Source organism: Sturnira hondurensis, unplaced genomic scaffold (assembly GCF_014824575.4).
Source record: "Sturnira hondurensis isolate 20B ecotype Veracruz unplaced genomic scaffold, ASM1482457v3 Scaffold0005329, whole genome shotgun sequence".
NCBI classification, from domain to species: domain Eukaryota; kingdom Metazoa; phylum Chordata; class Mammalia; order Chiroptera; family Phyllostomidae; genus Sturnira; species Sturnira hondurensis.
The window spans coordinates 890144-917707 of NW_028077960.1; the positions used below are offsets into that span (position 1 = coordinate 890144).

The window sequence follows — 27564 nt, forward strand, 5'->3', positions numbered from 1 at the left end:
CACAATAGCCGAGATACAGAGGCAACCTAAGTGTCCATCAATAGATAATTAGATGAAGATTTGGTACCTACATACAATGAAATATTACTTGGCCATAAAAAAGAATAAACTCTTACAATTTATGTCAATATACATGTACCTGGAGGGTGTTATGCAAGTGAAATAAGTAAGTCAGAGAAAGACAAATCCTGTAAGATTTCACTTATATGGGGAATCTAAAGAACAAAATACCAGTAAATAAAGAAACAAAAGAGAAACAGACTCATAGATGTTTGCTAGATGAAAGTAGGGTTAGCGAAATGGTTGAAAAGGGTGAAGGGATTAAAAAGTGCAAATTAATAGTTACAGAATAGTCACAGGAATATAAAGTATGGCATAGAAAATATACTTATTAATACTGTAATAACTACATATGGTGTCAAGAGGGTAAATAGATTTATTGGGGGTATCACTTTATAAATTATATCTAACCACTATGCTGTATACCTGCAACTAATATAAATTAGTTTTGAATGTTAACTGTAACTGAAAAAAAATAATAAAATGAGGGTAATCATTTCTGTTTTGAAAAAAGGAACCACCTAAAGTGTGCTATTAATAAAAGTGTTCCTTTCAAAGGGGGCAAAAATACAAAATGAAGTCTCTTAGTCTTCATTCCAGACAGACTGAATCTGTCTGTCTGTTAGATCAGTATGTTCAATTTTTTTTTGCCAGAACACAGGTGTTATGAAAACCAACTCTGAATCAATGCCAAAACAGAAAAGAAAAAGACTCATATCAATATCTTCATCACTGGACATGTAGATTATGTAAGCCTACCACCACTGGCCATCTGACCTACAAATGTGGTAGAAACAACAGAAGAACCACTGAAAAATCTGATGAGGCTGTTCAGATGGGGAAAGGCTCCTTCAGGTATGCCTAGGTCTTGGATAAACTGAAAATTGAACTGAGTGTGGCAACACCATTGATATCTCCCTGCAAAAATTCAAGACCAGCAAGTATTAAGTGACTATCCATTGATGTCCTAGGAGGCAGACTTTACTAAAAACGTGACAGACACATCTCGGGCCAACAATGCAGTCCTGACTTTTGATTCTGGTGCTGGTGAATTTGAACAAGAATGGACAAGTCCTGTAAGCATGCCCTTTGGGCTTACACAGTGGGTGTGAAACAACTGATAGTTGGTGTTATGGATTCTACTAAACAGCACTACAGCCAAAAGAGATATGAGAAAATTGTTAAAGAAGTTAGCACCCACATTAAGAAAATTTGGCTACAACCCCAACATAGCAGTATTTGTGACAATTTCTGGTTGGAATGGTGACAACATGCTGGAGCAAAGCACTAATATGCCTTGGTTTCACAGGATGGAAAGTCACCTGTAAAGATGGCAATGACAGTGGAGCCATACTGCTTGAAGCTCCGGATTGCATGCTACTACCAATTCATCCAAATGCCAAGTCCCTACATCTGCCCCACCTTCCTACCCCAGGATATCTAACACAATTGGTGGTATTGGTAATGTCCCTGGGGGCAAAGTTGAAGACTGTTGTTCTCAAACCCAGTATGGTGGTCACCTTTGCTCCAGTCAACATTACAGGTAAAGCCTGCTGAAATGCACTATGAAGCTCTGAGTGAAGCTCTTCCTGGGGACAATATGGGCTTTATTGTCAAGAATGTGTCTGTCAAAGATCATCATGACAACGTGGATAAAATGACCCAGCAATGGAAGCAACTAGATTCACAGCTCAGGTAACTGTCCTGAACCATCCAAGCCAAATCAGTGCTGGATACATACCTATGTTGGATTGTCACACAGCTCATACATATTGCTTGCAACTTTGCTGAAGTAAAGGAGAATGACAGTCATTCTGTAAAAAACTGGAAGACAGGTCAAACTTTTTGAAATCTTGTGATGCCACCATTGTTGATATGATTCCCGGCAAGCCCATGTGTGTTGAGAGCTTCTCTATCTTCCTCTGGTCCTTTCTGTTGTTGGTGACAAGAGACAGATAGTTGCTGTGGGTGTCATCAAAGTAATGAACAAAAAGGCAGCTAGAACTGGCGAAGTCACTAAGTCTGCCTGATACAGGACATAGCAAAGAGGGGGGCCCCCCAAAAGGGATTTGGAATGGGGTCCAGAACTCAAGGTGTCTAGGAAATATTGGAGAGACGTATAAGATGTCTTCACCCCTTCCCTCTCAGGAGTGAGTTGGGGGAAGGGACACATGGAGCAGGAACATGCAGGGCTCTTCTGAACAGCCACAGCCTTGCAGCTAATCCATGGCATGGTTATTTAACATATCTATAGCCTTTGGCGGGTCACTTGGATATGTTAAATGGCTGTGGCCATGCTTGGAGTCAGTGGGATGGAAGTCACTTCCCCCCAAGATATAACGGGGGGCAGGTCCCCGGAGTTACAGGGCCTACAGGGGAGCTTGGAGAAGACTGGTTCCATGACATGGGGCCACCCCTGCCCAGACTCATGATGGCAGCCCAGTAAACTTGGATGCTGGCAGGTGTAACTGATTGTAGGAGTCAGAAATGGGGGTACACAGGAAGATTGGCACAGGAATTTAAACACAGACACAGCAGCCATGTAAAAAGAGAGAGCCACGAGGCTTCGCCAGAGTGGGGACCCCTGCAGCTTTAGTAGGGGGAACCACCATGCAGCTTTAGCAGAGTGGCGACACCCCTCCCCCCTGCAGCTTTGGTAGAAGAGGACCATGCAGCTTCGGAATGCCCCCTTTGGCCATGTGGCCTGGGAAGCAGGGGAGACTTTGCCTGGAAAATACATACAAAGAACTCTTGCCAGTAGGCCATGAGAAGGTGCCACATGACTTTGGATTAATTAGATATCCTGCCTGGACAGCGACACAGCTGATGGTGCCAGGAGCCTGGATCCTAGACGTTTGCTTCTTTTCCTGAGTTGCGGTACCCTGAATTAGGGCAGGGGGAGAAGGAAGTGCTGTGGGCATCTGTGGGCATCTGTGGGTATCCTAAAGGACTTTGATATTTTAATGAAGACATCAGATCACTACTTTAAGTCTGTATAGCATTAAATAAACATTTCCTCTTCACAAATCTCTGGCATTGAGAGATGTCTTTCCTATTGGTGAGGGACAACTGAGCCCAGTAGGGGGTCCTTTTGGTAGTAGTATACTGTCCTGAGGGGTGGGGGGGTGGGGGAGGGCCCTCTGTTCTGTAACATTCCCAGAAAAACTCAGAAGGCTAAATGAACATAATCCCCAATACCTACCACCCCACTCTTAACCAGTGGTGGAAGACCAGTCTCAGAACTGCTTGTCTTAATTGGTCATTTAATAGTAAAATACTTGTTAATGATTACAATGCACTGTAAAACCCTCAGAAGGAAATGAGAATGTTTTGCAGAGCATTTTTTATGTGTGAGTGGCAGATTTTAAGTTATTAGTTTTTAATATTAGTACTTTTTAAGGTAACAGCTTAACCAAAAATGTGTCACAGAATTTTGACACCCATTAAAACAAAGTTTAATGAGAGACCTGTGTGTTCTTTTGGTTAACACGATTACTTCCCATAGTATTACTTAGGTAAAAGACTTAAGTAAGAGTTGCCCATAACCTATTTCTGGTGTTAACATCTGCTGAAACGTTAGAATTTGATATTCTGTTAATGTTTTTTCTAGGTCAAAACTTTGAAGTTTTCTACCTAGTCTTAAGGAGAGGAGTCATCTGTTTACATAGTAAAAAGCTATGGGAAGGGGTCTGTTGGCACAACACTAAATAGGTTATTTGTAAGCTAGCTTATAAAGGGCAAATTCTGCTATACTGAAGTCCACATGTTACATACAAAATTTTGCATAGTTACATCAATATGGCAAATTTGTTGGTATGGCAAATGTTTTCCAGTTTTACTGGAATGTGAATACTCATGTTTATAAATACTATACTGAGGTAATTTAAAGAATCTAATCTGAGGCTTAAGTAGTATTGAGCACTGTTTTGCTACAGTTAATTTTATCCAGATTCTAGTAAAACAAATGATAATGGAAGTTGAAAACAAATTAGTATGTTCATAAAAGCTTGAGAAACAATGATTTTTTAACTATAATTAACTATAATAAATACTGACTAAATAATGCTTAAAAGTGGTCTAAAGAGGTAGAAATTAGCCTATAGTGAATAATGCCTCTAGGAAAAAAGATATTTTTAATCATGTCCATCATTTGATTAATTCTGAAACTTGTGAATAGTAGTTTTTGCTTCACTAGTTAAGTGTGCTTTTGCAGCCAATTGTAAAGTCATTACTCCACTGTTTCAATCCTACCTGGCAAGAACTTACTTTCATCTCTCACCTTTTAGCTAACACCCATATCTAAACAGAAAACGACAGCACAAGCCTAGTCAGTTTTACATTAGGCATTTCAGGGCTAAAGGGCCCACATACAATCTATAGGGATGAAATACACTTATAAGCAAAAGCTGTCTTCACCCAAATTTAAGGTTTCACAATGATTTAATACAGTAGCAGGCAATATGGACATTACCCCCCAAAAATGCAATTTTCTGTATCAACAGTGGTCTCTAATACTATGGCTAAAGAAAAGGATGTATAAACTCATGTCAAGAAAAAAGACCTTGTAAAAATATCCTACTTTTCTTACAGAGCTACCCACTACCCAAACCACTAAGTAGTGGAAAGAGTGGCAATACATTTGATTATAGACAGAATACTTAATTAAATCCATTAGGTAACTGACTGATGATAAAATAAAGTTATTACCACTGACTTGTTATATAAACTAAAACATAAAATTATGGATGGAATCCCTCCTTTGACAGACAGTTAAAAACAATCTGCTCAAAGAATCTGAAAAGATGACAATGAGTTAATTTTAAAGGGAAAACAGCCTTGTTTGAAAGATTTTTTAAAAACTTATTTATTGGCCCTAGCCAGGCAGCTCAGTTGGCTAGAGAGTTGTCCCAACAGGCCAAGGTTGCAGGTTTTGTTGAGGGCAAGGGGAACTAGCCAGAACATAGCTGTAAGGAAGCAAAAGGTGTTTTACTAACTAACGCAAAGAGGCTCCGGGACACGCCCGAAGAGCAGGGTGTGTTCCAGGATGTGGTTTAAGAGCAAAGGTTAGTCAGGCAGATAGCCATCTGGACAGTCACTAGGGAGGGAAATTTTGCCCCTGTGCACGAGCTCAACTGACCAATCAGGTAAAGGAGCACCAGCCAGTGCACGAGTTAACTCACCAATAATCAGTAACCCTATTGTGCTGCTGAGCCAACCGCTAACCGCCACATCTGCTTCTGTATCCAGCTTGTTTGCGCGCCTCCATAAAACCCTAAGCCTGTAAGCGTTTGGCGCGACTCTCATTTGCAGCCCTTGCGGGCACCATGTCTCTGGACACTTTGGAGAGTTCGCCCCTGCGCAGGTTAAACTTGGCCAATAAAGTAACATCTTTGGAACCCCGAAAGTCTCCGACATTTGTTCTCGCAGTTGGTGAATGCAACAGTTTAATCCCCACTCAAGGCACATATAGGAAACCAATCAGTAAATACATAAATAATTGGAACAATAAATTGATGTCCCTCTCTCTAATCAATAAATAAAATTTTTATAAAAACGTATTTTAAGAGAATTTCCTCAAACCAATTTGAGTACTTCTCTTATTTTTTCCAGGGTTATTCTGTATCAGTTATAATAAAATATCTGAGTCAAAATCCTTAAAATACTTTAAAAAATAGGTAGTACATTATTTTTCTACTTCACCTTCAAAAATCTTTCTAACCAAAGAAAAAATAAATTCAGTCCAAGATATTGTGACACTGGTTTCTCACTGTAGACTCTTCTACTTTAAAATCTTATACAACAAACATTTTTGTATCCTACAACAGAAAGGACGGAAAGAAATTGGTGTCACCTAGCTACTATCATAATGCAGGAAAGTAATAGTGATGCAATTCAACATTCAAATTACAATATTTTTTCTTAATTGTATAGTTTTTACTAATACAGTGTTCTGTCTGATGGTGTCTTCCCTTTTTTCTTCTTTTCTCCTTCAGCATAATTGCTTTAAAAAAAGAACTGATTTGTCTGATTTACAGATGGTTAATCTGCCTAATTTGAGTAAGCTCTAAAAAAATGCTAAGGTCCAATTAGTTCTAAACAAAGGCTTTCAGTTCAGTAAGCATGTCCTATAGAGATACTTCCAACAGGGATAATCCAATATTCCCTGTAGTCCTGTAGTTTATAAAGGGGAAAGGAATCTGTAAGTGAATGCATATATTACCAGCTGGACTTCCCAGGATTTATAACTCCTCGCAGCACTCACAAGAAATTTCCACTGAGCTGCTATACCAGCATTTTCTAAGATTTTGCTGAATTAAAGCCATTTGTCAGGAGAGGGCTGTTCAGAAACACGCATTAACTCTATTGTGAAATTTGGATAATATTTTTCTCCATAGTGATTTTTTGTCTTGCTCATCTATTTCAACTTCCACAGTTGTACCTTTCACATTTAGATGTCTGCCAGCCTCCCAGCGGGTGTCTGTCTCTAAACCTACCCACCCTATTCATATAGTCACTAAAATAATGTTCCTCAATTAATTTCATCATGTAACTTGCCTGTTCAAAATTTACAATGACTCCCTATTTCTCAGCATATCAAACTCAAATTTCTTAGCTGGGGTTTCAAAACACTTCACACTTAAAATCATTTATTATCTCTATTTTATTTATGAGAAAATATGAGAAGCACTTTGAGATAATTTGCCCAGGGCCATACAGTTAGTAGAGTTGGGATTTCAGCCTAGGCAACTCAGTTCGAAAGTTTTACTCTCAAGCATTATACTACATTGCCCCTGTTAAGAATTTGGTATGTGAATGTTACCTTGTAAGTGCTTGTATAGGTCTCTGGATATTCCCCCAACTACATTATTCTTTGAAACAGTCTACTTCCTTTGTATGTTCACACTTAGCCTATACATAGTAGATACTTAATATGTTTCACTGACTGGTGTTATACTAGAATGGTTGTTCAGGTAAACCATAAGGCCAAGATTCCAACTTCTGAAAGTCAAAGATCTCTGAAGTATAAGGTGGTAAAAATGATTTTTGTGTACTCATATCCTCATCTGTCATTTCTGAATTTCCTTGTCTAAAAACAGTTGTGACATTACATTTTCCTATATGGTCCACAAATATGGAGTAGTACAATCTCAGCAGAGGCTTACCATTCCCCCACCCCACCAAATCAAATAACTAGATATAACAGAAAAAGTAATCTTAGAAATAAAAGAAGTAGAAAGGCTACAACAAGCATGATGTTATATAATCTCCAGCTCTTGCAATGTTTAAATTGGAAACATTTAATACATTTACTGCTTTCTATATAGATGAAACCAATCGAGCAAAAAAGGAGGAGGCCCTTCACTGGGCAGGCAAGGTGACTGTACATTTGATGAGAGAAAACAGCCAGCCATAGCCTTGTTGAATGGTTGGCAAAGTTCATGCATATTAACTATTCATGCTTAGCATTATGTTCTGAGTATCTGATCAATCCTTAACAAAGAAAAAAAGAAAAATCAATACTTTCTTTTAATTCTGTCAGGTAATATTATGCAGACAGAAAGATCTTAATAACCAGGAACAGAACAGTGTCTCTTCACCTTTCTCTTTTAGTTTTCCACCATTACATTGTCAGTTAAGTTGACCTGAGATGTTTCAAAAGAAATCTTCATTATTGTCATTTACAAATTCACAGAGATCAACCATATAAGCATATAATGAGTTGCCAATACAAGAATTAGGCATCCACATTCATTGACAAAAAACATTGTTCCACGGTCTTGTAATTAACACGTTTATGTCCCAAGTTCATAATATACCAATATGCCTGAGTTTAAAATAAGACAATAGATAATGTTGGAACCAGAAATAATTGGTGACTCCAAAGGACACGAGAAAATTGAAAATCAAGATGCTACTTATTTTCTTTACCATTATTTTCTAAGTAGCCTAAATACAAACTTCGAAGAAAGTTGAAAGCCCAAGGTAAATCTGCCTAATTGTTACCAGTGAAACACCATCTGTTATAGGTATAAGAAGAGCTCTTAACAGTTTCTAATAAAGAAATTTACCCACACAGGAGGAAGTGGCTCTGTGGTATGGTTTATTGATGATGAACAATTAAGACGGTTCCCCTCCTGAATTTCCAATGTTCCATCTCCTTCCATCTAACCAAAAAACAAAGTCCAAACTTATCTTCAGTAGAGCCACGATAAATGCCACTGCCCAGAGTTTCTGCTCTATACAAAAGTCCAGTCCAGTCCAGTCCAGCATCCAGCTAGCCTAGTGTGTTTCCATTTAAAGCTCCCTCCTGGAGCCTGCATACAGAGTTGCACGGCCATGAGCCATGTGGCTGCTAGGACCACACAACCATGGAAAAAGGACATGCAAATGCACAGGATGAGAGTGGGTCATGGGGGGTGGGGAGAGAAAGAGAGAAAGAGAGAAAGAGAGAGAGAGAGAGAGAGAGAGATTGATTGATTCTTTGTTCCTCTGGGATTATATTAGCTTGGCTGTGGGGCTTTCTCAATATGACCAATCAATTTCCCCAACTTTCTGACTGCTCTTGGGTGGGTCCACTTCCCAACCAATTGCTTCTTTCCCTAGGCTAGACTGACAGGTTATCTGGTCCAGCAACTTACCTCCCCCTGTACCATTTTGACTTCTGTTTATGCCGGTACCTGCCTTTCCCTGCTCCCACCTGGTAATTTGGTACAGGAGCTGGGAAACCAGGGGTGTTAGTCTCCTTGGTGAAACATGATGCCACAGTCCTCTGAGGTGTGAAGCTGTAGCTGCCTGGCTAGCAAGCAGGCTTATTATGATTCCCAGTTTACTAAACTCCATGTCTTGATCCTTTCACTCCCCCCTTCTAGCTAAATACTACCAGTAACATAATTAAAAGATAGCGAGAGAAAATTCTGCATAAAGACCCTTTTGGATGCATATAGAGTTACTATGAGAAAAACCTCACTCTTCATAACTCAAGATGAAAACTGAGGAACTCCACACCAGCAGAATAATAAAGTGGATATCAAGCACTTTCTTTCTATTACCCACTTTAATCCCCTAAAATACCTTATAAAGTATTACTATTCCTACTTCATAGACAAGGAAATTGAATTTCAGAGAGATTAAGTAATTTAGTCATAAGCCTAGGTCCAGATTCATATACCTAGATCTTGGCAGATCTGGACTTTTATCTATCTCCAGAGTCTATGCTTTTAAAGTTTCCTAAATGTTAGCAGTTCTCAGCCTTTAGTGCCTGTCACAATTTGTGATCCTTTTCAAAATACAGTTGTATGGGTTACTTTCAAAATACAGTTGTATGGGTTACATCTCCACAGATCCTAAACCAGCGAATCTGAGCTGGCACCCAAACATGTTTATTTTTAAAACATGTTTTAAAAAGTTGTTCACAGCCTTTGTGTTGCCCATTCACTTTTGGACACTAGTAAATGTAGCATCAAAAAGGCATAAACAACTTTGCAGCCCTTACCTTCCTTGAATTTCATGTCTTTGGTTTAGGAGCTTGTAGGGAAAATGAAGTGAGGCTCTCTCACCTGGATGTCTGGGCAACTATGATAAGCAGTATTCACATAACCTTGAGCACGGGCCCGCATGCGCAGAATCACACTTTATTATGTATTATCTTGCCACCCTGCCAGCTCTGTATGCATTTAATATACTAGGGAGTTGGGACTTCCCACGGTGCAGTATGTGGCTTGCAGTGTGCGTGGATCACCCGGCCTCAGAATAAAGGCATGTCAGACATCCCTATGGTTCCGTGAATTTTCTTCTGTTTGCCTGAATCCCTTGTGAACTTGCCTGGCCTTGAAAGGCTGCAAGACAGAGCTGCATAAGTGCGTGCTTAAAAAGGAAAAAAAGTAGTTCAGATGCTTCTGATGCACCTCAAAGTAGAGTAGGCCGTTAGACAGGCATGAACAGAGCAAGGACTATAGGCCAGGTACGGAAGGTCACCAGGGTGAAAAGCCCAAGAAGCCTCACAAGAGTGCCTAGAAAAACTGGGAAAACAAGGAATTTGTGCCCAGAGTAACCTTTCTCCCCTAGCATATAGCTGGTCATGCGTTTAGACCTCCTGACCTTTCATATCACTGGTTGTGGGGTTTGGACCCTCCCCTGACTGTTCCCCCTAGGCATGTCCCTAGTCATATGGTAGACCCCATAGAGGAGGAATGAAGAGAACAGAGAATAGCTTTACACGACTCCCATACAAGTGTTTGCACAACTACTCCCTTAAGTACTAAGTCCTCAGGACATGAGGTCCTGATTTTCATCAAATACTCTTATTATTTTGAAACAAAGCCTCAGGTCTATTGACCACAGAAACAGAGGTTAGGTCGAACTACAGGTAAGATAAGATCTAGACCTCAGTTGTGTTTCAGCTCCAGGCTCAGAAAGGCAACAAGGCCAGGTGGGGTGACACCATGGCTGCCTCAGGACCAGCTATAAAACTAACGACCCCCTGCCCTGGCACAGAACAATCAGGAGAGAACAGACCCTGAAAGGAAACACCTGGAAAACTAATGAATATTCTGTTGAGATCTTCCCTGAAACCACCCTTAGGGTCCCCACCTTTGGAAAGTGGATAAAAGCCCTCAAGACAAATGACTTGGAGAGGCTCCCCTCTCCCCGCCCCACACCATGCCTCTATCCGCACACCCCTCTCCCCAGCATACTTGTGCCTTTTCTAATCTCCTCCTTTCCCAGCATGCACTCTCGCTAAAGCAAGCCAGAACCTTTCCCCATCTCTTTCCCCCCCGGTACATATATCCTTGCTTTCTTTGTCCTACATTCCAAGAGCCCTCCTTTTGTCTAGGTAACTTGTTTTCTGAGCCCATGCAGCCCAGCTGACTCACTTCTTCTATGGCTTACTTCTCCTATCCCTTTAACTTTCTAAATAAACCTTTGCTTATATTTGAGTCTTAGATCTGAATTCTTTCCTGGCCAGAACTCAAGTATCAAGATTGCTGAACCAAGGTCCAATCATCAGTAACATTCTGGTGCCATTTTTCCACTAACAAAAGTAGTTGTAGTTCTTACTAGACTGGAAAAAACAAAAATCGAGGCAATCTAGAAACAATTTGTTTTCGTCAAATTTCCTTTTCTAATGATATATTCTCTAGGCTTCCATGAAGTCAACCAATTTTCTATCAGTATGATATCACTAAGCAAATAACGAGGTTGGAGTAGTATAAGTGATGAAGAGGCTCATTTACTACAGAAGGAACATTAAACAGAGATTGACCACTTTCCATCAATAATCTAAAAATTATACAACATAAAGATATAAGTAGGCAGAAGAGATATATTACTCTAATATCTTAATATAGCACAAATTTTGGATCACAGAAAGACTAAAACCTTATAAATTAAAAGAAAATTATTTAAAAGAGCTTGGGTTTAATCTTCATTATCTTATAATTTATTGAAATAAAAATTGGGAGGGAGGGGGGAGGATGGGGGGTGGGATGGGATGGGAGTAATAAACAGAAAACTGTACTTGAAAAATAATTAAATAAAAAAATTGGAAAAAAAATAAATTACAAATCTAACAAAAAAAAATAAAAGAAATAAAAATTAAATACTGCAGACATAACAGTCACAGTAGAATGAGTGGCCAGAAGGGAAATAAAGGCAGGGCACTCATCATTAAGATCTAACAAAGAACTTAATACAGGAGGCTAAAAGCAAAAGCTCACCCACTGACCCAGTAATCCTGAGCCTGGTCCAATAAGGATGTCAGGCATTCCAAACAAGTGAAACTGCAATAGTGTAGGAGTGGGGGAGCCCTTGAAAGTCTGTGTGTATCACCTCCAATAACTGGGAAAAGAAAACGTTGAGACTGTGTATTTATCCCCAGGCCTGGAAGGGAGAAGGGTGGGGGACTACAGAGCCCAAAGAAAAAACTCGTAAGACAACTCTTGTTAACTGCCTGCCTCCCATCACATATACATAATAAACAAATAGAGTCTGGAGCAAGATAAGAATTTGGGGTAACAGACCCTTACTCATACCTACCTTTAGGTAGTCATGTCTCTCCCGGGAAGCTGGCACCATCTTTACCTGCCAATCAAAATGTAACTTCTTCTTCGCCACCCTGCCAACTATGTAAGTCCTCAAAACAAAGGACTCTCTCTTGACTCTCGGCCTCTGACCACCCTACTTTTGCCACCCCTGCTTTGCTTTCCTACTAGAACTTAGTATTAATAAACTTTGCTTACATGCTAGTAGGCTCACTGGCCTGTAATTCTTTACTGTATTGGTGAGAACAAGCAAGTTTTGGGGAGTTTCTCCCATAATACAATCATCTCTAAAATGTTTTTTTGCTATGAATAAGTACTCATGATTGAGATGGCCCTGGTTGCAGGTCCTTCGACAGTCAAAACCAGCTTCGCTCTCCTCCAGGAGACTTGATTCTGTCACAAGGGACTACACATGTGGCTTCTCTGTGACTTGGGATGTTAATGGCTCTACAATGTTCAACTGTTTACTATCAGGCTACTCAGGTATTCTCATTACAGCAGCTCTTCAGAACCTATTTGTTCATTCTCAACCAGACAGCCCCTTAGAAAACCATTCTGAGTCCAGATTACTTGATAGAGATAACTGCCAAGTCTCTAGGAATGAAAACAATCTTCAGGATCTCAAATGCATGTAAAAATATATATATAAGGCAGATCACTTCATTGGGATTTACCATCTTTCCGAACCTACAGAGACATCCTTATTCAAAGAACACGTACAAGAACTTTTCTGGACTAGATACATTTTCTTTCCCAGTATAGTTGCTGTGTAAAAATGCTATATCAGTCGCAAAATGAAGAAAGGCATAACTCTGTAGTAACCAGGGAAAATCAAAGACCATTAGATTTTCTAATATTTACCCACTTAAAAACCTCGAGTACTCAGCTTGGTGATAGGGGAGGCTGTACCACTGGACCCTATAGAACACCTACTACACTGGGCCACACTACTAAGACACAGAGTCAAAGCAGCTCCTCCTAATGCATAGAAACAAACACAGGGAGGCGGCCAAAACAAGGGACAAAGGAACATGGCCCAAATGAAAGAACACATCAAAATTCCAGAAAAAGACGTAAACTAAATGGAGATAAGCAATCTGTCAGACATAGAGTTCAAAACATTGCTTATAAGGATGCTCAAGGAACTTAGTGAGGACCTCGGCAGCATAAAAAAGATACGGTCAGAAACAAAGGATACACTAACTGAAATAAAGAACAACTTATAGGAAAACAACAGTAGAGTGGATGAAGATGAGGATAAAATCAATGATTTGAAACCTAATGGAGTAGAAAACAACTAATCGAAACAACAAGAACAAAAAAAAGTCCAAAGAAATGAAGATAGTATAAGCAGCCTCTGGAACAACTTCAAGCATTACAACATTTGAATCATAGGGGTACCAGCAGGTGAAGATAAAGAACCAGAAATTGGAAATCTATTTGAAAAAATAATGAAAGAAAACTTCCCTAATTTGGTGAAGGAAATAAACATGGGGAAGTCCAGGAAGCACAGGGAGTCCCAAACAAGATGAATGTAAAGAGGCCCATTCCAAGACAAATCATAATAAAAAAGCTAAATGTTAAAGATAAAAAGAAAATCTTAAAAGAAGCAAGAGAAAAACAGTTAATTAACTACAGGGGAGTTCTCGTAAGATTGTTAGCTGAGTTCTCAAAAGAAACTTTGCAGGTTAGAAGGGATTGGCAAGAAGTATTCAGTCTTGAAAAACAGGGAGCTACAGCCAAGATTACTTTATCCAGCAAAGCTATTATTTAGAATCAAAGCACAGATAAAGAGCTTTTCCAGACAAGAAAAAAAATAAAGGGGTTCATTATCACCAAAACATTATTATATAAAATGTTAAAGAAACTTATTTAAGAAAAATAAGATCAAAGCTATCAACAATAAAATGGCAAAAAAATAAAAATCTATCAACAACTGAATCTAAAAAACAAAGCAAATAAAACCAGAAACAGAATCATGGATACAGAGAGTGTTTTGATGGCTGCAAGATGGGAAGGGTGTTATGGGTGAATGGGCGAAGAGGTGAGGGGGATAAAGAAGTACAAATAGGTAGTTACAGAAAGCCATAGGGATGTAAAGTACAGTATAGGTAATGGAGTAGCCGAAAAAGTATATGCCTTACCCATGGACACGAACAATGGTGGGGGGGTTGCCTGAGGCAGTGGGGGGTGCTGGGTGGAAGGAGGACAAAAGCACAACTGTAATAGCATAATCAATAAAATATAACTATTAAAAAAATGAGCCCTGGCTGGTGTGGCTCAGTGGATTGAATGCCAGCCTGAGAACCAAAGGGTTTCTGGTTCCATTCCCAGTCAGGGCACATGCCTTGGTTCTTGGTTGCAGGCCAGGTCCCCACTAGGGGGCGTGTAAGAGGCAACCACACAGTGATGTTTCTCTCCCTCTCTTTCTCCCTCCTTACTCCTCTCTCTAAGAATAAATAAAATCTTTAAAGAAAAAAAGAAAGAAAAGAAAGTCACCATATGTGGATTCATTTTTTTTTAAAGAAGGAAAAAGTATAGAGTCATCTAAAGCCTGGCTTCCATGGAGAAGCACCATCTTGGTGTGTTGAGATTTCCCGTGTCTCTGATTCTACTGTCAGGAGTGGTGTAGGTGGGAAGAGGCAAGAAGCACAGGGTGGGGCTGGGACAGTGGGGTCCTGAACACCCTGCCTCCTCTTTCTGAGGATAGGGCTTCAGCCTTTCCTGGCTCCCACAGGAAGCCGGGAAGGAGCAGAGTCTCCCTCAGGCTGCAGGGATGGGCACCCCTGACAGGGGTGGTTAGGGAAGTGGGATGGGTGATTGGGGTTCTGTTCTTGCTCCCAGAGTGGGACGGTCCCTTCTTGTTGTATACAATAAACTTTCTACACCCACAAAAAATAAAAGCTAAAATGTAATAGAGTAAATATTACTTATTTTCTCTGATCATTAATCTATTCACTGCTAAAGTCCTGATAATCAATATTTTCCTATACATTTGTATAAATAGATTTTTTAAAATTTTACTTATCAATTTCTTTTTAGAAAGAGGGGAAGGTAAGGAGAAAGAGAGGGAGAGAAACATCGATATATTATCCCTCACACATCAATTGGTTGCCTCTTGCAAACCCCCAACCAGGGACCTGGCCCACAACCCAGGCATATATCCTGACTGAAAATTCAACTGGCTAACCTTTTCATTTGCAGGCCAACACTCAATCCACTGAGCTATACCAGCCAGAGCTATAAATTCACTTTTTCTTACAGCACCACTGCACTTGTATACTGTGAAATTTGAACAAAAACAGGTATTTGCTCTGAGAGAACCATTATGACCCAAAGTTATTACAAATGTTTTTTTAAGATGGCCCATGAGTTGTTTCAGCTGGGATGTGAACTTAAAATGCAGATTCTGACTTCAATAATTCTTGGATTTCACCAAGATGTAAGATAATTGCCCTTATCATTATAATCACTATACTCACTTTCCTCTTTACCCACAATAAATGCCATGAACAATCAAGTTTTCCACTTTGAAAACACTCTCTTGTCCCTTCTTCCCTTTCTAATAGTAAAATGCCAACTCACACATGAGCTTACTCTATGCCACCTTCTAAGCAGATGAACAGCACCAGTAAACCACACAACTGTGTATTCACTTAAAATGTATAACTACAAGTCTCAAATGGGGACTTAACCTTGTCAGAAACAGAATCCAAATCGGTTCCTTCTATATATTTACTTCAATACTTTGAGATAACTATTTCATAAATTTTCTTGAGTCCTAAAATCTGGCATCCCTTTCATCACATGTCACTTCTTACTGATAAACTTTCTTCATACTTACCTGGAAAAATGAATCCAATCAGATGAATTTTATCTTATCTGCCCATTAATTCTACCAACCTAACTGAGTATGATTTCACATGCTTTACCCTCATTTCCCCTACAATAAAAAGTTTATGTTCCCTGTTAAGACCTACCCTTCCACTTCTGACGAGGAGCTCATCCACTTGTGACTTCTCAAGGACTGTTCCTACAATATCTCCCGTTTCTTCTGCATCATCAATTTCTCTACTCTGCCTAATTCTCAGGGGCATATAAATGTGCCTTAATCTTACTCACCTTAAAAAAAACCCAAAACAACCTTCCCTTATACTCATGTCTCCTTTTCAGTACCACTGTATTTCTCCATTATCTTCCAGAACAAAACTCAAAACAAAGTTCCCTTCACTTTCTCCCCATTCATTTTCTCCTCAACCCACTCCATTAGGCTTTTGTTCCCATCGCTTTACTGAAACACTGCTAATTTATGTCACCAAAGACTACATTTCCCCCAAGGCCAATGGCCAATTCTCTGTTCTCACCTCATTAAACCTTCAAGTAACATATCACAGTTGACCATCCTCTTCTTTCTGGAATACTTCCTTAGCTAGCTTCTGGAATGAACTCTCATTACTTTTCTGATTTTCTTCCTACCTCACTGCCAGCTCCTTTCTCAGCCTGTTTTCTCCCTTTTGATTTCTTCTCTACTACATCTGTCAATGTCGGAGAGTGATCAAGAATGTCCCTTGACATTCTCCAGTTCTCCCCTGCCTTTATTTGTTCTCTTTCCCTAAGTGATTTTATCCAATCTCGGGGCTTTATTTATTAAATTGATTTTACAGAGAGACAGGGAGAAAGAGGGAGTGGGCGGGGGGGGGGGGAGAAGCACTGATTTATCGTTTCACTTATTTATGCATTCATTGGTTGCTTCTTATATGTGCCCTGACCTGAGATTAAACCCACGAACCCTGGCTGTCAGGAGGACACTTTAACCACCTGAGCCAATCACATGCCTTTAGATACCATCTAATTTATATGCTACTACTCTCACATTTTTATCTTTCTTTATATATGTCAGTCTCCTTATGACTGCCTTCTTGACATCTACACTTGGGTATCTAAGACACATCTCATACTCTAGATCAAGGCAGAACCATTGACATCTAACCTCTCCACTTACCAAGCACTCCCATCTCAGTAAGTGGTCCACCATCCAACAACTTGCTTAGTCAAAAACTAGCAGTCATTTTTTTTTCCTCCTCACCCATCACCCTCTCTCCTCTAATCCAATCCATCCATTTAAGTCTTCCTAGCTCTATCTCTAATATATACCCAAATCTGACAAGGTTAAGCTGAGAATGAGTGTCTTTTAAGTGTCTGATGCCAGATTCTATGTTGGGTCAACTCCACTTCCATGCCTTTTGTCTCTGCCTTCTCCTTGTCAAACTCACCAGCCTTCTTCAAAGTCTTCATTTTTCCATTTAAACAACTGCCTTAGAGAGAAGACGAATACTGTATGGTCTTACTTATATGGGGAATCTAAAAAACAAAAACAAAATAAATGAATAAATAAAACAAAACAGAGGCACAGATATACAGAACAAACTGATGGCTGCCAAAAAGGGGCCAGAGGTGGGTAGGTGGGAAAAACAATAAATAATAAATAAATGTCCCACAAAGGAAAACAAAACCAAAACCAAAAACACCAAAAAGGCCAAGAAGATAACATCAAGGTCCTAGAGGTTTGGTTATTAAAACGAGTTTACGAAAGGCAATACCAAGCCTGGGTATGACCAAGGTTGATCAGAATCAGTTTAAACTTTCAGTAAACCATCACGATCTGCATTCTTAAACTCCCCTGCCCACCCCAAATAAATTAATAACATTAGTTGTTACAAAAATAAACAATGCTTAAAATCAAACACATTTTTTTCTTCTAGGAAGGCAGAACTCCAAATGACTGTATCACTCTCAAAAGCTAAATCCTTTCCTAACACCATATAGACAAGTTCCTTATAAAAGCCAGTGGGGTGTACTATGAAAACCCAACATGCACAATATTAATGTGTGGGGTAAGACTCAGCCTTAGTAGAGTAAATCCTCTCAACATGAAAATGAGACGGTTAAGATTGTGCACAAACCAAAACAAGTATATGCTTTAGGAAAAAAATGTTTATTGAGCACCTAGCACAGAATGTGGCCCAGAGTAAACCAGATGCTACCAGATAATGGCTATACAATTTTACAACCCCCAAATTACTAACAGAGTATCCATTTCTCCACATACTGGCTACTACTGGATATATCAACTTTAGAAATTTATGCCAACCTGGTAGATTAAAACAACTTTATTGTCTTTAAATTTTCCATTTCCCTGACTATTAGTGAGATTGAACACCTTCTCAATGTTTATTGGTTATCTGTTTTCTTTGAATTCCCTAATATTCTTACACATTTTCATATTTCCTCTTCCTGTTTTCTTTCTTTTTAAAATTTATTTTTAGAGAGAGGGGAAAGGAGAGAGAAAGAGAGGGAGAGAAACATCAATATGTGGTTGCCTCTCATGCATTCACTACTGGGGACCTGGCCCGCAACCCAGGCATATGCCCTGACTGGGAGTCAAACCAGTGACCCTTTGGTTTCACAGGCCAGTGCTCAATCCACTGAGCCACACCAGCCAGGGCCCTTTTACTTATACTTGCTCTGTTTTATCCATTAAAAAAAATTTTCAGTTAAGCACTTGCACTTTTCATTTTTTGAAGTGTTTTTGTGTTATAGGTAACTTTTTATTTTGATATAGCCAAGCTTATTAATCTTTTATTTTAATTGCCTTGGAGCTTGAGTTCATTTAAGGCCTTCCCCACCTGTCATGAATATTTTTCTTCTAACATCTGCAGTGTTTCTTATATTTAGATTTTATTACATTTACAATTTATTTTTGTGAATTGTGTGAAAGATGTATTTCTAAATGCATATAATTTATTAAATATTCCATGGTAAATACTGATTTAAAATAGCACATTTAAAGTACTCTTAAATCGAAAGATATGCATGGTCTGTCACAGAATCTTTACTGTTACTAATCTAGTTGCCCTTCCTTCCTATGACAAAACCATGGTTACTGAACTTTCCTAATTGCTTTTAGGGGGCATTATTGAGATGATTGTATAGTTTTCTCCTCTAATAATTAATAAAGTAAATTACCCAAATAAATTTTAGAATGCTGAACCATCATGGCATTACCAGGATAAATTCAACATAAATAATATATTGGTGAAATCAATGTACTAATGTTTATTTGTGAGTTTTCAGTCCTATTTTCAAAAAAGAGAAAGTTATATTTTTATTTTTACTTTCTTCCTCCCTTACCTCATGCCCCTCTTTGGTTTGGGTATTAGTGTTACATTAGCATGGTAAAAATACTTCAGGAGGGTCCTACCTTTTTTATAGGTCATGCAAGTTTATGTAAGATTTCTTTAAAAGTTTCTTAGAACTTACCTGTAAAACCCAGGCCCTTGCAGGGATGACTCTTTACATTTATTTTCAATTTCTTCTCATAATTATTAGTTAATTCAAGGTTTTAGCTTTTCTTGTGACAATCTGAATGCATTACCTACTTCTGAAAATTACTAACTGAATCTAAGCCTTCCCATTTTATTAGTATAAATTTGTACATATAACTTTACAAATCTGTCTTTAGTTATGCTTCCTTTTTAATTTCTAACATTAGTATAATTTCCTTCTTTTTCAGATTTGCCAAGTTTTATCTAGTTTACAGATTCTAAAAATCAGTCAACACTGCTATTGGATTTCTGACTGTACACTTACTAATTTGGACCTTTATTTTCTTTGAATTATTTTATCATTCCATTTTGGTTTTGAGAATTTTTTTAAGTCTATTTGAGCCAAAACTTTTGACAATTGCTGGGGAGAAAGATCTCAAATGCTTCAGAGATTCTCATTCCTTTTTATTTTTAACTAAATTGATTAATTTATTTTATTTAAGCAAATAACTTAATTTTCATAAAATGTGCTTCTGTAAAAAATTGAATGATACACAAAAGCACAAAATAGTAAGCAACAAACCAACTAAGATCCCATTATTCAGAGAGAAAATGTTAATATTACTTGAAATATCATTCTACACATCTCTGTAAGCAAATACAGAGATGACTGGATGTCTCTCAATGTACCTTTTTTCTTCCCTCTTATTTGTCCTTCCCTTTAAACTGTTCTTAACTTCAAAAATCTCTAAAATTTTCTTTTATTATGAATGCAGTGTCATCCTGCATATCTCTGAGGATATTTATTCTAAAGTTCTACTTTGCTTTGCTGTTTACTGATTCCTGGGGTATTAGACCTTCCATTTGTATAGTCTGGTATCCTCTCCCAAAGGATTAGTTTCACAAAAATACTTCATTCATTTTGGCTTGTGAAATCATTTTTGTTTAGGCTTTAGAGAGATTTTATTAGTCTGATTGATGTATGTGATCACAGGATGATTGTCTCAGGGAAAGGGCAACTTTTCCACTGGTTGGTGGACATGTTCAGTTAGTATCAACATTTTGGGGGCTTCCCCCCTTTTTGGATATTGATAACAATGGAGAACTGCCTTGGCTTTTAAAGCCCCCATACAGCCTGGTTTTGAATTATACACACCAAAGAGAAATGAAGGTAGGGAGAGGCAGATCCACAGTGTGCTTCACCAGTAGTCCAAACATAAAGTGCCCTATGTCATTCATTCATAGCTTTTACAATATTCAACTCCTATGCATGTCCTATGTTATGATTCTCACCTATACTGCAATCCCATTTTTTAGGGATTTTTCATCATTTTGGCCACTTTTGCTCTTTTTGTTTCCTTTCACAATTGTATTCGATTAATACTATGTGTAATTTTTGGAGGTGGAAGGAAGAACTACTTTTAGAAATGTGAAGTAGCAAAAGGGGGTTTCAGCATGTTCTCAATTTACACACTGGGAATTTCAAGCAGATATTGTAACAGGGTGCTGAGCTAGTGGTCCTCCCAAAAATCCAAAGCACTGCCCCCCACCCCACCAGTGGGGGATAAGGGAAGGGGAGCAGGACCATTGAGAGCTACTTCACATATCTGAAGAACGTGGTCAATGTTTTAGTAATGTTAAGCTGTGCCTGCTTGGAGCCAGGGAGATGGGCAAGATTCTAACTAACCAGTGCTGAGATGTATAGCTAGAGGGGCTTCCTGCACATGTGAGAGCCGCATGGAGGTAGCTCCTATGTCAGGGGCCACACTTGCCTGGCCTAACGACGGCAGCCAAGAAAGGCAGAAGAAACCAGAGAGGTGGCAGATGTAACCCAGTGTGAGAAGAGTAGGAAATGAAGTTACTGAGGAAGGTCCACACTGGGATTTAAACCCAGGTGCACCAGCCATGCTGGGTTTAACCATGTAGTTTGGGAGCTGAGAGGGAGCTCTCTTTCTTTCTCCCTCTCTCTCTCTCCTAATTATACTAGAGCTCTGGACCATGTGGGAAGGAGAGTAGAACTATGAGAGGCACGTTCTCTCCCTGTCTCTTTCCTTTGGGGAAGAGAGAAGCCTCCTGACCATGTGGCAGCAGTGCATGGTCTTTGGCTACGTGGTTTGAAAGGATGCAGAAGGATTCCCCGACCCCCCATGAGGGTGTGGTTTTGTGTTAAAAGCAGGAGCCTGGCCGAGTATGGATAACTAGAAGTCGGAATACATACAGACAGGAATCTGCCCAGCTAAGCTACGGACTTCTATTTCTCTTTTTTGAGAAACAGTATCCCTGACTGGCCTGGTTTGGCAAGGGAAGGCAGGACTGCGTGTGTGTGCTTGTGGGTGTTTTAAAGGGACTTTGGGATTTTAACAATGACATTATTCTGTATAACTTTTAAATAAATTGTTTCTTTCCTTTTTACCAAACTCTGGCATTGAGAGCCACAGTTGTTACTGGCAGCAGGCAAATAGAACCCAGTCATAAAACCCAGTGTGGGGTGGGGGAGCAGTTTCTGCTACAATATGTCTTGGCAGAGCTAAATGAACAATATTGCACACATGTTTAAAGGACAATGTGCATTTTTTCAACCACACTTTCCCTTTTATTGAGTTATGGTATCATAATAGTAAGCACAGGGTGTTATCCAGTGGTTTATAACTCTAGATGCACATTATTAACCTGGGGGTGCCACGCACATGTACTAAACTTTGACCTTAGAAATTCCATTTTAAATGGACTGGGGTGACAACCACTAATATAGTGAAAAAACTACAGGCAAAGCAGACAATACTGAGTTCAAATCACTTACTGTGCTCTGTAAATTTAAGAAAGAAACAATTTTTTAAGCCTTAGTTAGATCTTGTAAATAGAATTTACAAGATCTAACTAAGATAATAGAGCTATATTAAGATTAGAGATAATATTAGGCAAATAGTGAATGCTGAACAAATGTTAGCTCATCTAAAGCCACTTATAAGCTAGCAAATAAAAACTTGGCACTAAAAAAAAGAGATTAAGTAAAATAGGACATCCCTTATATACTAAAATTTACAATGACTAAATATCTTCTGTTGGACACATGAACACTTTAAAGTTACATTACAGGAAATGAATAGAATACCTAAAAAGCTGTGGAGCCCAGGAATTAAAATGACTTTAGTGTTTCTGAAGCATGAAATAATCTAATCCTAATTACAGCCACCTGGAGATGGTTCCATTTTCAGGAATGCTTAAATAATTATCCGAACTCGGGGATGACAAGTAAATGTGCATACCTTTATCACTTGTATCATTTAGAAGCACAAGTATGCCATTTGGCAATATAAAGCTTCTTAATACATAATATCACATGAATTCTTTAAAAGTTGTAAGCCATGCCCCAGCTGAGTGGCTCAGTTGGAGAGTCATCCCATTCAACAAAGTTTTGACTCCTGTTGGGTCACATACCTAGGTTGTAGGTTCAGTCCCTGAACGGGGTATGTATGAGAGGCAACAGATCAATGTTTCTCTCGCACACTGTTGTTTCTTCCCTTCTCTTTCTCCCTCCTTTCCCTTCTCTCTAAAAATATATAAATAAAACATTTTTTAAAAATTAGAGTAAAAATAAAGGGAGTAAATAAAAATACAAATAAGAAAAAAAAATACAAAAATACAAACTTACCCAAAACCTACAGCTAACATTACAGTCAATGGTGAAAGACTAAAAGACTTCCCTCAAGATCAAGAACAAGAACAGGGCCCTGGCTGGTATAGATGAACGGACTGATCACACGCCTGTGAAGCAAAGGGCCACCAGTTCCATTCCCAGTCAGGGCACATGCCTGGGTTGCAGGCCAGGTCCCCAGTAAGGGACACATGAGAGGCAACCACACATTGATGTTTCTCTCCCCCTCTTTCTCCCTCACTTCCCTTCTCTCTATAAATAAATAAATAAATAAATAAATAAATAAATAAAATCAATCTTAAAAAACGAGAACAGGATTCCAACTTTCACTATTCAACATTTTTACTACTTCTATTCAGCAGTATTCTACAAGTTCTAGCCAGGGCTATTAGGCAAAAACAAAAAAATGCACTCAAAATTTAAAAGGAAGAAGTAAAATTATCTTTATTCACACAAATTTGTAGATTAAAAAAATCCTAAAAAATGCATACCCACACAGATATACAACTATTGGAGCCAACAAATGAACTTCGCAAAGTTGGAGAGTGCAAGATCACACAAAATGAATCAGTATATATCTATATACTAAAGATAAACTGAAAATGAAATTAAAAAACATTCCCAGGATGGGTTCTAAAATGAAAGTGAAGAAAACCCCCAAACTCATCACTCCTCCTGTGGACACACCAAATATGTATGTTAACATAAAGAGCAATTACTCCTGAAAAACAACTGAGGGTTTACTGAACATCTTGTGCACAATGAATGAGAGAGGAAGCCCACAGAGAAGGATAAAGAGAGTAATATGAGGTAATCACAGGAAATCCACCCTCACAGGATGAGCCTCAGTATAAATGAGTATCACTGAGGGGCCCTCACAGGCAGGCTAGCCTGCTATGCAGAACACCAATAAAACAGCAATTTATAGGATTCATCACTAACAGCCAGGCACCTACGAAGAAAACTGCAGGAACTCTTCATTCCCTCTCCACCTACACAATGTAGTAGAAAGCCCCATTCAAGTGCTCTAGCTGGTCTACAAGGCCTCTACAGCATGCCTGAGCCACTTGGCTAGAAAATGCTGAAGCCCTGGCCAGCTGGCCACCCAGGAAGACCACAGAGCCCCATACCATAGGATGCTGCCTACAGCCCCAGAGAGCCAACTCCCCAAGGAACCCTAGGAACCCCATAAGCCAGACCACCTCAGCCAGTATCGATTGTAACCTTATCCAACCAGCCCTCCAGGAAGCCCTAGAGACTGAGCATACTGCAGCCCCAGCAAGGTGGCTCTTGAAGGGGAACTCCAGATACTATACAATTCCTCTGGAACCAGGCAGACTGCCAAAATATCCCAGCACACAGCCAATGGCTCCTTCAAGATTGGGAGCAATCAATGGCCCTGGCTGGTGTGGCTCAGTGGATTGAGCACAGGCATACAAACCAAAGGGTTGCCAGTTCAATTCCCAGTCAGGGCACATGCCTGGGTTGCAGGCCAGGTCCCCAGTAGGGAACACATGAGAAGCAACCACACATTAATGTTTCTCTCCCACTCTTTCTCCTTTCTTCCCCTCTCTCTAAAAATAAAAAAATAAAATGTTTTTAAAAGATTGGGAGAAATGGTTGTTTAATCTAATTCATGAAAGCAAACAAAAAAATTCAAACAAAATGAGAAGACAGAAGAACAGGTTCCAAATGAAGGAACGAGAAAAAAACTCTAATGAAATGAAAACAAGTACTTTGCCTGGTCAAGAATTCAAAGTAGTTGTTATAAGATACACACCAAACTTGAGAAAAGAACTCAATGGGAATTCAACAAAGAGTTATAAAATATACTGAAGAACCAATAAAAAAACAGATTAGAGAATACAAAAAATAAAAAAGTGGATTGAACCCACTCAGAACAAAAAAAAAAGAATTTTAAGAGGATATTTTACAGGATCTCTGGGAGAACATCACACATAGTAACATTTACATTATTTACAAACCATCCTGGATGGTATGCATCACTGGACTGAGTGCCAGCCTGTGAACCAAAGGGTCACTGATTCAGTCCCCAGTCACAGAGCTCTGCACAAAATGAACCCAAAAATACCCTTCAGCAAGACATACTCTAATTAAAATGGCAAACAATAGAAAGTCTTGAAAGCAACAAAAAAAAAAAACAACAAGTCACATACACGGTAAACACCTTAAGGCTATCAGCTGATTACCTCAGAAGAACCTTTACAGACCAGATGTGCCAGATACATTCAACCCTGCAGAGGTGGCTACTAGTCTTCTCTTAAATATAGTTGCTTATATTGGGTTCACAGGCTCAAAGTTATGATTTAGCAGCACACTCATATGTGACTAATATTAACCCACAATGTTTAGGTATCAGTTTGGTTACAACACACTTTCTAAGGGTGTGTGATATCAGTAATAAATTGTATCTGAGAAATAACCGCAAACTCGGAAGTCAGTGTATGTCTAGTTGTTTTTTTGTTGCAAACTTTGAAGTTAGTGTTATTGTTTTCATTTACTGATGAAAATGGCTAGGAAAATATATCAGTTCAATAATCCAAGAAATGTTGAAGAACTTCAGTGATTGTTTTGAGTGCTAAGTATGTATTCCTTGAGCATAGCAATATTGTTTAAATGAAAATGTGTCTTTTCTTTTATGGGAAAAAAATAAATGAAATTATAATAAATGCAAATGTTCAGTTTTTAATTTTTTTCCACATTTCAGTACATACTAGTAATGAATGTTATCTCTCAGATACATATCACCTACATTGTAAGTTTATGACCACAAGCTCTGCAAGGTTAAAGTACTGAATACAAAAACACCTACTACTGAGAATACTTTACATGGCAAAGTTATCATTCAAAATGAAGGAAAGATAAAGATTTTTCCAGAAGAGCCAAACTAAAGAGTTCATCTCCACTAAACCAGCTTTACAAGAAATCTTAAAGGTTCTTCTTCAAGAAACAAAGGCTATCAGCAGAACTAAAATAAGAAAAATTTGTGGAAAAAGGATCTCATGGGTTAAGGAAAACAGAAAGCAAAGGTGAGGAACAGCCACTTAAAAAGCTAGTATAAAAAGTAAAAAACAAAAGTAGCAAAACCAAATATAAATAAAATAAGTAATTAGGAAATACAGAAAACAAAAAAATTAAATGACATAAAAAACAAAATGTGAAGAAGAAAATAAAAATATAACATTTTAAGAATGCTTTTGCAAAATATGACCAATGACACTCAAAAACGGAGCAGGCTGACAGGGTCCAGAGAGGAGATGGGAGAGAATCATAGGGGAAAAGGGGAGGGACTCACATGAATAGGTATAAAGGACACATGGGCAATAATTAAGGTGGGGGGCGGAAATGGGAGGGAGGTGGGGAGCACCGTGGGGGGGCAGGGCAGGGAATATAAAACAGAAAATTGTACTTGAATAAGAATTAAATAATAAAAAAAATAAGAATGCTTTTGAACTAAAATGCTTTCAGGTTAAAAGAGACTAATCTACCTCACACCAAAAACCTACAAAGGATGCACAAAAAAGATGGAGAAAGAAACCCAAACAAAACACTATTAGAACACCAACAAGCCACAAGGTAAAAAAACCAAAGAAAAATGGGACAGAGAAGAACCACAAACACAATCAAATAAAACTTAACAAAATGGCATTAGGTATACAACTATCAAAATTGCTTTCAACGAAAAGATACTAAACAGTCCAATGAAAAGGCATACAATGGATAAAAAGACCCATCTACATTGTGCCTACAAGAGACTCACTTCCAATAAAAAGGTTACAGACTGAAAAGTGTTGAGATAAAAAAAGATATTGCATGTAAATAGCAACAGAAAAAAAGTTGATATACCAATGCTCTTATCAGAAAAAACAGACTTTAAAACATAGATTGTAAAAATGAGATGAAGGGCATTAAAATGATAAAGGGTCAATTCAAGAATATGACACAACATTCCAAATATCCTAGTATCAAATAACAGTACCTAAACATATCAAGCAAATATTAATACATAATAAAGAAAAACACTGACAATAATACAGTAATAATAGGAAAATTTAATACCCACTTACCACAATGGATAGATCATCCAGACATTAAATCAATAAAGAAACATCGGCCTTAAATGACACATTAGCCCACATGAACAAAATAGATGTTTTCAGAACATTTCATCCAAAAATGGCAAAATACACAATCTTTTCACATGTACATGGAATATTTTCCAGGATTGTTTATGTTAGGCCAGAAAACAAGTCTCTATAAATTCAAAAAGAATAAAATGGTATCAAATATCTTTTCTAACCACAATAACATAAAACTAATCAATTACAAGAAAATCAATTACAAGAAAAAAATTGGGGAAAGAATACACACATGGAGCATGGAGACTAAACAACATGCTACTAAACAACCAATGGGTCAAAGAAGAAAATAGAGAAAATAAAAGAATATTTTGAAACAAATG

At 38.5% G+C, this 27564-nt stretch overlaps 1 protein-coding gene and 1 non-coding gene across 3 annotated transcripts in view; one reads left to right on the top strand and one right to left on the bottom strand.

The window, feature by feature from the left end:
• The window catches only part of PEAK1 (pseudopodium enriched atypical kinase 1), a 206666-nt gene that overhangs the window by 152396 nt on the left and 26706 nt on the right, over positions 1-27564 (bottom strand). The window lies entirely within an intron of this gene.
• Positions 9475-9601, top strand: LOC118987865 (small nucleolar RNA SNORA13). The gene has a single exon (XR_005066665.1). It is a non-coding gene; the product is annotated as a small nucleolar RNA SNORA13 (small nucleolar RNA).